The sequence below is a fragment of the Macrobrachium rosenbergii genome, chromosome 12 (genome assembly GCF_040412425.1).
Source record: "Macrobrachium rosenbergii isolate ZJJX-2024 chromosome 12, ASM4041242v1, whole genome shotgun sequence".
In the NCBI taxonomy this organism is placed as follows: Eukaryota; Metazoa; Arthropoda; class Malacostraca; order Decapoda; family Palaemonidae; genus Macrobrachium; species Macrobrachium rosenbergii.
In genome coordinates this window covers 77,423,287-77,435,786 of record NC_089752.1, presented here as the reverse complement: position 1 = coordinate 77,435,786, position 12,500 = coordinate 77,423,287, and positions in this window count along the sequence as shown.

Sequence of the window (12,500 nt, the reverse complement as noted above, 5' to 3'; positions counted from 1 at the left end):
TCAGGTACAGAGATGGGGTGGGGTGACAAGCGGAAGGAATTTGAGGTGTTTCTAAACATGAGGTGATTTGGAAATGAGGTGATTTGGGCGTTTTTCCCCTACTGGGGAAGGTTCTCAGGAAGATCTCCTGACGAGATTGACTGGGGACTGTTAACAATAGGATAACTCTCAAATGGTCTGCGTAAATGTGCAACGGGCTACTGATTGTTCCAGCAAGCAACACTTAATACAGCCAGTTCAGGGGTGATAATGATTTTGGGTATGGCCATAAAATTATCTTCTCATTTGACGCCTGGTCATTATTACTGGAGGACAAAGCAAGGGAGAAATGTCAAGTGGACTTTGGCAAAACATTCAATACTGTTTTTAATTTGTACATTATGTTATATCAAAATTATCCAGAATTATCAAGACTGGAAAAGCGAAATACAAATGATCAAAAGGACTTTTATAACTATTATGATATATTATACTGTATATACTTGTATGTATCTACACATGTAAATATTTATTTCTCTCTCTCTCTCTCTCTCTATCTCGTTATATATATATATATATATATATATATATATATATATATATATATATATATATATATATATATATATATTATAAGGTACTTCAGTTGTTTGAAGTTGATTTGAAACGGCCTCGTTTAGGCTGTCTGTCTCACCTCCTGATTTGTGTCAATGCAGAGGCAAGGTGAAGTTTACCTCTCACTTTGTCAGGATTTGGAAAGCGGATCAACCGTTTCTCGCCCAACCTCAAGTCGGGAATGGAACGAAGCAGCAACTTTTGGAATATTACCTTCCAGTTGGTAAATTATTATTGCATCAAGGATGGTAATGGCTGAGCACTGATCATCGGAAAGGAAGGCGTGTTCTTCAGTGGCAATGAACACTGTTGTCCCATCGGCACCGTGGGACACGCAGTTCGATGGAGGATCGATTTATGTCTCAGCAGTGCGGCAATGGTAGTCCTCGAGGTTCTGCAGTGATGACGTGGATGGATACTGCTGTGATGAGGACGTTTAATCAGTTCTGAGGATGGTGGTGACTGAACCCTGGTCATCAGTTTTGAAGATGTGATCTTCTTTGGCAACATGGTTGTTTTTCGCATGTCGGCGCTTTGGTGGTCGTGCGGGGAGAGGATATCGGCGATAATTCAGCGGTGTGTTCGATGGTCATCCTCGAGAATCTGCGGTTACTTGTTACGTTATTTTATACCATTGATATTTTGGTTACCGTTATTATCCTGAGGATACCGTTTACCTTTGTTTATTATTGAAGTATCATTATTATGATGGAATAAGAGTTCGAGTATGATTCGTGTTGAGCAGAAGCTCATGTTGATTGATTGTTTATGATGTTGAGTCGTTCATTTTGTCTTATGTTGCTGTGATAATGTTGCTATTATTTATATTGATCGTTTTACGAGTTTATTGCTTGATGTTTTTGTAATTAAAATATGGATAGTTTATTGAAGTTTGGAAAAGTAATTATGTTATTTTGACTCTCTTTTTGCTTTAAAATTAATATTGGTAATGATCAAGATTGAGTATTTTGTCTCTCCGCTTTCTGAATCCTGGTCTCAATGTAAATATATAAAGTAATTAGGATTAATAAACTAGGTTTAAGGTAACCGCGAGTATTTGATTACACCTCTTCATTGGTTTCTCTGTCCACCAGTCCACTCCAGTCCTCTTTGTCATAAATGAAGAACCTGAAATCTTCTGGAAAATTTCCTGTTAGATTAAATATAATGCCATGAATTTGTGTTACGGTTCCCTGGAGAGAGAGCTCTTGTTATGACATATATATATATATATACAATATATATATATATATATATATATATATATATATATATATATATATATATATATATATATCTATGAATTAATTTATATATATATAAATATATATATATATACGAATATATATATATATATATATATATATATATATATATATATATATATATATATCTTATATATGTATATATATATATCTATGAATTAATTTTACAACATCATCCGCCATGACAGTTCATATACACGTTTTAACTACAAATGTCTTGTTTAATTTTATCAAAGGCCATTTATATACAATTAATGGTTACAAATGAATCATGGTGATGATAAATCCATTCATAATATGGCTGAGAATGCGACGAACGGAACTACACGTGTTAACATAGTAGAGGTGGGTTGATATTGATTTTAATTACAAATACCTAAGTTCAACCATTGATTTATAGGTGGTAGTCTTTGCCGGATGTCTTTTGCCTTTTTGACGGCCGTTTGATTTAATGCGCATCACTGAGTCCGGCGTTCTTGACAGTTCATTGGTACGTTTGGAACACGAGCTCTTGTTATGAACTTTTTATCAACCTAGAAAATACCTTCGGTAACATATATGAAAATATATTATTTCTGAAGTAGAGAATTGGGATATTGAAGGACATTTTATAGTGATAAATGAATTGGAATATATATAATATATATATATATTATATATATATATATATAAATATTTAGCCATCAATATATATATCTTTTATATATATATATATATATACACAAATATATATTTATATATATATATATATATATATATATGATATATATATATGACAGTTCATATATATATATATAATATATATATATATATATATATATATATATATATATATTTATATACAATATATATATATAAATATATATATATATATATATATATATATATATATATATATATATATGGATATTATTATATAGGGGATATTATATATAAGTGATAAATATGGAATATATATATAATATATATATATATATATATATATATAAATATTAGCCATCATATAGGTATAATATTATAGATGTATATATATTTATCGTGATATATATTATATCGACATATACCCATATGACAGTTCATTATATATGGAATATATCTTGTTATGATATATATATATATATTTATATATATATATAGTATATATGTATATATATATATATAAATATATATATATCGGTATATCTATATATATATATATATATATATATATATATATATGATTTTTTTTTTTTTTTGGACATAGCCTTTTCACTGAAAACCCCACCGGCCTTCAGTACATAAGAGAACGAAACCATTGAGCCATCAAGAGATTTAATATCATTACCGAGCAGTCTTTCTCTTTACGTCTATTCATTCTTTATATTCTTTATTCCTTTTTTTTTTTTTCTTTTATTATTGAAACGAACAACGCAGCTCTTTTTATTTTATCATCCCCTTGATTTGTATCCATTATAAGAAGGAATTTTAATATCGAAACTTACGCTTTCTTAGATTCTTATTTATTACAAAATCTATTTTTTAAGATGAATTGCAATCATGGTCACGCCATAACTAAATCTTAATTACCCATTATTATTATTATTATTATTATTATTATTATTATTATTATTATTATTATTATTATTATTATTCAGTGGATGAAGCCTATTATATGGAACAAGACCCACAGGCGCCACTGACTTGAAATTCAAGTTTCCAAAGAATACGTTGTTATTAGGAAGGAGTACGAGTGATTTATAGGAAATACAGAAAGAAGAAATGTCGCTTTTAAAAAGAAAAAATGAATTAATAAATAGATGGAGAATTCATTAAAATGCAAGAGGAATAGTATTAGTGGTAGTAATGCATTGCATTTTCGTCTTGAACATCTGAAGTCCCAACGTGCAACATCTATTCAGATGCTGCTCCACAGTGAAACCATTGAGTCTGAGAGAATAAAGGACTTTTGCCGAGATGTCGACAGCGTGACCCGTTTACTGCATATTGGTGCTGCTGTTCAGCGAATCTGTTTGCTCTCGGCAGACAAAAGGGATCAGGGATCGACTGTGAATGTGAAAGATCGTTGTTGAAATACAACTTATGAAAAAAGTGACAAACAAGAGACAATCCGTCGATGGTCCAAGTCATAACTGCTACCGGAGAACAGTATTCCAGTAAAGGAAGTACAAATGACCTAAAACAGGTTGCATTGATTTAATCACTGTTATAGATATATGAGGCCTTGACGAACAATACCATAACTTTCGTGCGGAATTTGATGAAACTTTCATTAGATGTTTCTCAAACGTTAGATTGAGTCAAACGTTACACCTAGAATAGTTAAAAGCTTTAGACTCACTCAGCAAAGTTCCATCCACCTGATGGGGAGAATGGGGTGAGAAATCTGTTATGAGGTCTCCTAATCAATAGTGTTTTCGTTTTACTGGAGTTCAGCTTTATACCCCACTGACTACGTCATTCACTAACCAGGTACATGCCCCGATTGAGGCTGAGGGTAGATTCATATCTCATAGGTGGAGACTTTACCACGCCCACGAGTGTTGCATCATCGGCATACAGAACAATCTTGCTTTCCAGGCCAACAACCATTTCACTTGTATACAGCAAAAATAACAGTTGACCATGAACACTGCTCTGTGGAACTCCAGACAGATTAGGTCTTGGTTCACTAAAGATCCTGTCCACAGCAACTCGCTGCTGCCTACCTGTAAGGAGATCTTGAAGTAATCCTAAAACATATCCACCCACTCTAAGATTCTGAAGTTATAAGTGCCTTGTGATTTACTAAATCTATTTGACTTACTCTGCACTCAAAATTCTTATCAAGGTTCCATTGCAAATGGCATGTCAAGTCTAAAAGAGAATTGCAGGTACCTAACATCTTGTATGCATATTAACTATCAGCTAACAATCCTTTAGATTCTGTATACTTATATAGCGGCTTAAAAATAAGTTTTTCAGCAACTTTGGAGAGCACAGGAAGAATAGAGATTGGCCTGTAGTTACTGCAGTCTGCAGATGTGCCATTCTTTAGAACAGGCACTGTATTACTAAGCGTGCCCTCATCCATAAAGATATTACGTCGACATAAACATCTATAAAATCTAGTAATCTTGGGAGACAGCACACTAGAAGCTTTTTTGAAAAACAATGGGAAGAAACCATCAGGATCTCCACCCCAGCTATCATGATTATCCAGAACTTTTTTAACATCCCTGGAGTGAAATGCAAATTTTGTAAGAATAGATGCAGGATGACCAGTATCAGGGAGAGGGACATCCCCAGCTGATTGCTGACCTTCAAAAGCTCAATGAAACAGTTCAGCCTTTTCCCTAGGGCCAGTAACTAATCTACCATCATCTGTTAGTAGTGGTGGAATGGAAGACGAGCCTGGACCAAAGATAGATGATACCAATTTGGTCCTCCACAGATGAGGCTGAGTAATTCCTTCGAGTTTTCTCTACAAGGAATTATTGTAATTTCTCTCGGCTGTATGATAAGTTCTATTCTCAGCAAGGCGAGACTCAACAAAAAACTGCTGTAATTTTCATCTGAACGATTTTGTCTCCATGCGTTGAATTTGGTTCGTTTGTCATGGTAGGCTCGTCTACATGCATCGTCAAACAACGGCTGGTCATTTAACCTAAATTTTATGACCTTTCTTGGGGTATATCTTATTAAAATAGTCACCAGGATTTTATTTAACTTCTTCTTGGGATCAAGAACTAATATAGCAACTGAAATATTAAGTGCCCGACAAACTTCAATAATTCAGTCACAATTGGCTCTGGATTTCAAGTTACTTCCATGGCTTTTTGAAGAGTTGTATTAGTTTCTTAAATGTGACTTTGATGTCAAGACAACTAAGAGGTAAAGTGGAAGAAAGAGGAGTGATATGAAATAAACAATAACTATTTATTCTTTTCCAATACAGTTTTGTACATAAATAATAAGTAAAATACCTTCCAAACATTCTCCATCAAATGAATTTCCTTCTACTGTAACTCACAAAACTGAGAGCTCTACGAGAATTTACTAGCACCTAAAAACTAATATTCTTCCAAATGTAAGTTATATCCTCTGATTTCAAAAGCATATTTAATATACACATTTTCCCGCTTTCTCCACTGTTAAATTTCTCCAGGGTTATATTGTCACATCCACTTACGTTTCCACTTCTTTGCCTGCCTTTCTGTGGCCACCATTCTTCAGTTCTTGTATTTCTTTTGTAAGTAACCAATTTTGTGTCCTAAACGAGTTATCATATTATCTTTCTACTCTATTTTACCTAGAAGATTAGTGTTTTCCTTTATTTGGTCCATCTTTATATCATTAAGTATCTTATTATCAAACTCAATTTTAATGACGTGGTCTCTGAGATAATTTATTTCTTTCTTACAGCCAAGTTCATTAACCTTCCGAAGATATTCTATTTCGTTTGAGAGATCTTCCACTAAGTCATTCAGATTCTTGATTTCCTTTTCGGCACTGATCGCTATTCGTTTGCTTTCTTCCTTTAACTCACGGGCTTCTCTTTCCTTGTCCATCACTTGCGCTTGCAGATCGGCAGCCTGATTACGTAATTCGTTGTGAGACTTCACCATCCGGTGCACTTCCTCGTTCAAGGCATTGACTTGACTGTTCATAGCCGTTCTCTCTTGCTTCTTCTCTTCCAGTTTCATCTTCAACTCTGTAATCTGCTTCCGGTAGTCAATCACCTACTCCACGAGACGATCTCGTTTTGCAGTGTGTCTATCATTAGTGCCCATCAGTCTTCTAAATTCTTCTCTTAACTTCCCAACTTCAATTTGATGGTCCGCAGTCAATGCTTGTAGGTCGATTGCTTGGATCAGCTGGTTATTCGTGTTCCAAAACTGTTCCATTGTCTCGTTCAAGATATTTACTTGATACTTCAAAGGTGACATTTCTAACCTGTCTTGCTCTTCTATTTTCCTCATTATATCATCTATCCGTTGCCCATACTCATGGATTTTGTTATGGTCAGGTTATGCCAGGTGGCACATCATTTGCCTTGTTTTAATAAAAAAAAATCCATATATGACCAAAACATTGTCTAGGAACATAATTTCTTGGGTCGTGTTCTGACAGATTTGTATTTATAGGCCAAATACAGCTATCCACAGGACAAAAAAAAAAAAAAAAAAACTTAATACAAAATGGTGGGACATTTAGATACACCAGGCACTTACGGTATGAGAGTTGCCAGATAGTCTAGTATTATTTCTGTACATTAGTAGCTACAACTGGTGTAAACTTAACACTATTGCTTTATTATTATTAAATCACTTACATAGATACTTTTTACAATAATCTAAGTACAATATCTTATTATAATCTGCATAGTCATAGTAAAAGTAATTATAGTTGTTAAATTATTTACGCCAATGTACCTGCATAATTATTCCTGTACTGTACTTTTAAAGTAAAATAACAAGTACAAGTACAATTACTTAAAATTTTGTACTTAGGTCCAAGTACAAGTACACGTACTTGTACCTACTGTAGATCCAAGCCCGGTAAAGATCATGAGTAAAGTTCTTTATGACCACTTATTGAACCCTATCATTAGTAAACACTATGTCACATTAAGAAAGGTATCAAGATAATGAATATTAAGCACTCAATGAGATATTCATCATTTGAAATCTATTAGAAAATATTATATATATATATATATATATATATATATATATATATATATATATATATATATATATATATATATTCAGGATTTATATATATACAATGAACATACACAAAGAAATTTTCTATATAGAGATCAAGATAAAGAATTGATAGAGTAGTGGTATGTAACAAAGTTGCGTGACGTAGCAGTAGAAATGGTAAATGACGTCATTACCGGCCAGTGACATGGCAGTAAATTTCCTGTTTAGAAAGGAGGTACTGTTTTGAGTCTCTCCAGGTTTGTGTGTTGCTGTTTAAAGTCTTTTTAATAATCTCCATAAATTCACCTGAATCCGGTTTTTCATTTATCTTACTTATACCGTATACAAGTTCTGAAAAACGTTGTTACATTTATTCTATTGAAAAAGTCTCGTTTTCTCGGAAGAAATTATCGAAAACAATCAAGAACGAGAGATTCTTTCTGTGAAAAAACTTTGTTTTGGAGAAGGTTTTTTTTTGTGTTAGATGGAAAGAAAGAAAAAATTAGATAGAGTGACAGCGAACTCTATTTAGGAAATAATAATACATTTGAAGGGATAGAGTTCGATGCAGTTCAATTTTTTATATAAATCGCTGCTTGTAAATAGAATTTCTCATTCCGATATAAAGTATTCTCTGCCAGTGCTATCTTCCAATTACTCTGTCTGAGAACGAATTACTTTATTCTTCAAACCATATGACATAAATTTAGGTTTTAGAAATAGATTGATCTTTAAACTTACATCTACTGTACAACGAGAGAGGTAATGATTGCTTATATGAGTACTAACCCAAGAGATTATTATTATTATTATTATTATTATTATTATTATTATTATTATTATTGGGTAGTTTATCATTTATCTGGGTAACCGTGCAACAACGAAATCCGTCTGCACAGGTAAGTAGTTCGACCCCGACCATACCCGACCTAGCGACCTGACCCAGCTCGACCATTCTAGCACAGAATTCACAGTAGACATGGCGTCTTCTCATCCCTCTCACGTTCATTTTCCCGCTGCAAACCGGGTGACTATTGTTGATTTGGTGAAATTATGTGACAATGAAAATGAATTGTGTTTGTTTCTGATGAAAAGTGGCCTTTTGGGCGATTTTAGTGGTCTGTGTGAACAGTGGTTAGGACAGTAAATCGTCGATAACTAGATGTTAGGGGTACAATTTCTTCCCTTGTAACCCCTGTGGTTAGCGCACTCAGCGCGATATTACCGCTTGCCTGAATATACGTGCCTGCCAGGAATCAGTCAAAAAGCGGATAAAGCGATCAGATTTGTGTAAAAATGACTGCTAACAGCCACCGGCTCCACAGATTTCGTCTGTCCGCCATTTTTGTTGTGTACCGTTCCGCCAGTTCTCTTGTCAGAGCTTACTGCCATCTAGTGGTAGGTTCTAACTAGAAAACTGGCCGAACGCAGGGTTGCCTGGGTAAACCATAGCTTTTCCTTATTAATATATATTTAGACGGCACTCTTTTAAGTATGCTCGTCATTCTTTGGAAAGGAAAAATGTTGGAAACTAAGGTAGTTTTATTTAGGATAAATACATTGAGACACCTACAGAGCCACTAAGCTGGTGGCTGAAATATGGCCTTCACATACAGTGAGCTTTTCCTTCTACAGGATACAAACAATGTTGATATTGTTCAAGGCCACACTCCGCTCAAGATACTGAGCATGTTCTTATTGAAAGACAACAGTAGAGTATATATATATATATATATATATATATATATATATATATATATATATATATATATATATATATATATATATATATATATATTTGTAATATACAATGCCCTCTTAACTCTCGAATTCTTCCCGCTTTTTTGGATATGTTAAGAGAGCATTGTGGCTATTACAATTACATATGTATCTGGTATAAGTGACAGTAGATTCTATATATATATATATATATATATATATATATATATATATATATATATATATATATATATATATATATATTCATGAAGCTACAAATGTCGCTTAATATCGAAATCCACGCTACTCGGTATATTCCGTTGGAGAATTGTCGCCGAAGGGAATTTATATAAGTGATAAATGAATTGAATCGTGGGGACACGAACCGCGACGAAAGCCTATTCAGCGACTCCAGTTGACGTAAACCATTGAGCCATCAAGAGAGGGTATAAGTCTTTTGCCGAGATGTCGTACTGCTTTACCCGTCGAGAGGGGAAAGTGTAAGCCCTCGACAATGACCCACCTCCGCCATGACAGTTCATTGGTACGTTTGGAACACGCAGCTCTTGTTATGAAATTTTATCACACCGTGATTTTTATACAATCATGAAGCTACAAATGTCGCTTAATATCGAAATCCACGCTACTCGGTATATCTCCGTTGGAGAATTGTCGCCGAAGGGGAATTTATATATGATAAATGAATTGGAATCGTGGGGACACGAACCCGCGACGAAAGCCTATTCAGCGACTCCAGTTGACGTAAACCATTGAGCCATCAAGAGAGGGTATAAGTCTTTGCCGAGATGTCGACATTGCTTTTACCCGTCGTGAGCGGGGAAAGTGTACTAGCCTCGACAATGACCCACCTCCGCCATGACAGTTCATTGGTACGTTTGGAACACGCAGCTCTTGTTATGAAATTTTATCACACCGTGATTTTTATACAATCATGAAGCTACAAATGTCGCTTAATATCGAAATCCACGCTACTCGGTATATCTCCGTTGGAGAATTGTCGCCGAAGGGGAATTTATATAAGTGATAAATGAATTGGAATCGTGGGGACACGAACCCGCGACGAAAGCCTATTCAGCGACTCCAGTTGACGTAAACCATTGAGCCATCAAGAGAGGGTATAAGTCTTTTGCCGAGATGTCGTGACTGCTTTTACCCGCCGTGAGCGGGGAAAGTTACTAGCCTCGACAATGACCCACCTCCGCCATGACAGTTCATTGGTACGTTTGGAACACGCAGTTTCTTGTTATGAAATTTTATCACACTCGAGATTTTATACAATCATGTTTTCAAATGTCGCTTAATATCGAAATCACGCTACCTCTTTACTACACAGATTGGAAAATCTGTCAAGGTAAGGAATTTATATAAGTGATAAATTACTGAAGTCCGCTGTGGTCACGTAACCGCGAACTTTTTTGACTCCATTGATTAAAAACCATTGAGCCATTAATAGAGGGTTTCAAGTCTTTCGCAGATGTCGTAACTGAACGTTTTACCCGTAATGATTGGCCAACAAGTGTACTAGCCTCGATTATGACCTTTTCTTTTTGACAGTTCAAAATCAAAAGCCTTGGAACACTAAGCTCTTGTTATGAAAATTTTATCAAACAACGATTTTAATATCAATCATGAAGCTACAATTGTCATTTTTAATCCACTATTGGTGATATTCCGTTGGAGAATTGCTCACTGTATTTTTTTATATGATCTCAATAATTGGTTACCATAAAGAAAATTCGAACCGTCGTCGAAGCCTAATTCAAGAATTCTGTTGGATTAAACCATTGAGCCATCAAGATGGGGTAGAAGTCTTTTCAAATGTCGACCTTTCATTTACGTCGTAAGCGGGGAAAAGTGTACTAGCCTCGACAATGACCCACCTCCGCCATGACGGGTTCATTGGTACGTTTATCTTGAACACGCAACTCTTATTTGAAATTTTTATCACAATCGCGATTTTTATACAATCATGACAGCTACAAATGTCGCTTAATGAAATCCACGGCCTCTCGGTATATCTCCGATTTGAAATTGTCGAGCCAACAATTTTATAAATGAAAATGTGTTGGAAATAACACGAACCCGCGACAAAAGCCTATTCAGCTTTCAGTTTTAAAACCATTGAGCCATGAAGATTATTGTCAAAAGTCTTTTGCCGAGATGTCGTACTGCTTTTACCCGTCGTGAGCGGGAAAGTGTACTAGTCATACTAAATATGACCCACCTAATGACAGTTCATTATACGTTTATATTATCACGCAGCTCTTGTTATGAAATTTTTATATGTATACGTGATTTTTATACAATCATATGTGCTACATAATATCAATTAATATAAATCCACGCTTTACCTCGGTATATATCCGTTTAGAATATATATATATAAGGGGAATTTATATAATGATAAATGAATTGGAATGTTGGGGATAACTGTGAAAAGCCTATTCAGCGACTCCAGTTGACGTAAAATTGACCATCAAGAGGGTATAAGTCTTTTAGATGACGTTTGCTTTTAAATCGTTATGGGAAAGATTATTAGTTCGACAATGACCTTTTATCCATGACAGTTCATTGACGCTTGGAATAAAAAGACTTGAAATCAATTTTTATCACACCGTGATTTTTACAAAGGTGAAGCTAAGCTCGCCAATATCGAAAAATACCACTTTTATCTCCCTTGGGGCATAGGAATTTATATAATGATAAATGAATTGGAATCGTGGGACATAATTCGCGACAGCCACTTTTGCGATCCTCAGTTTTACTTTTCCGACCAGCCATGAATTAGAGGGTAAAGTCTTTTAAGGCCCGTGACGAAATTTATTCTCGTTATAAACGTATAACGAACCGTCATGGCTGCAGGTCCCATTGTCCTTAGACAATGACCCACCTCCGCCACGACGGTTCATTGCAGTACGAATCTCGGCAAACGCAGCTCTTGATTGACAATTTTTATCAACTGGACCGGTTGAATATTTTCGTACAACACGATTCCAAATGTCATTTATCACTTATATAAATCCACTTCGGGACACAATACACACGTTTGGACACATATTGTCGCCGAATGGATTCTGATATTATATTGATAAATGAATTCATGATTGTAAAATCACTGGAGTGAAAAAAATTTCATAACAAGAGCCTATTCAGCGTGTTCCAAACGCACCAATGAACTGTCATGGCGGAGGTGGGTCATTGTCGAGCTAACAAC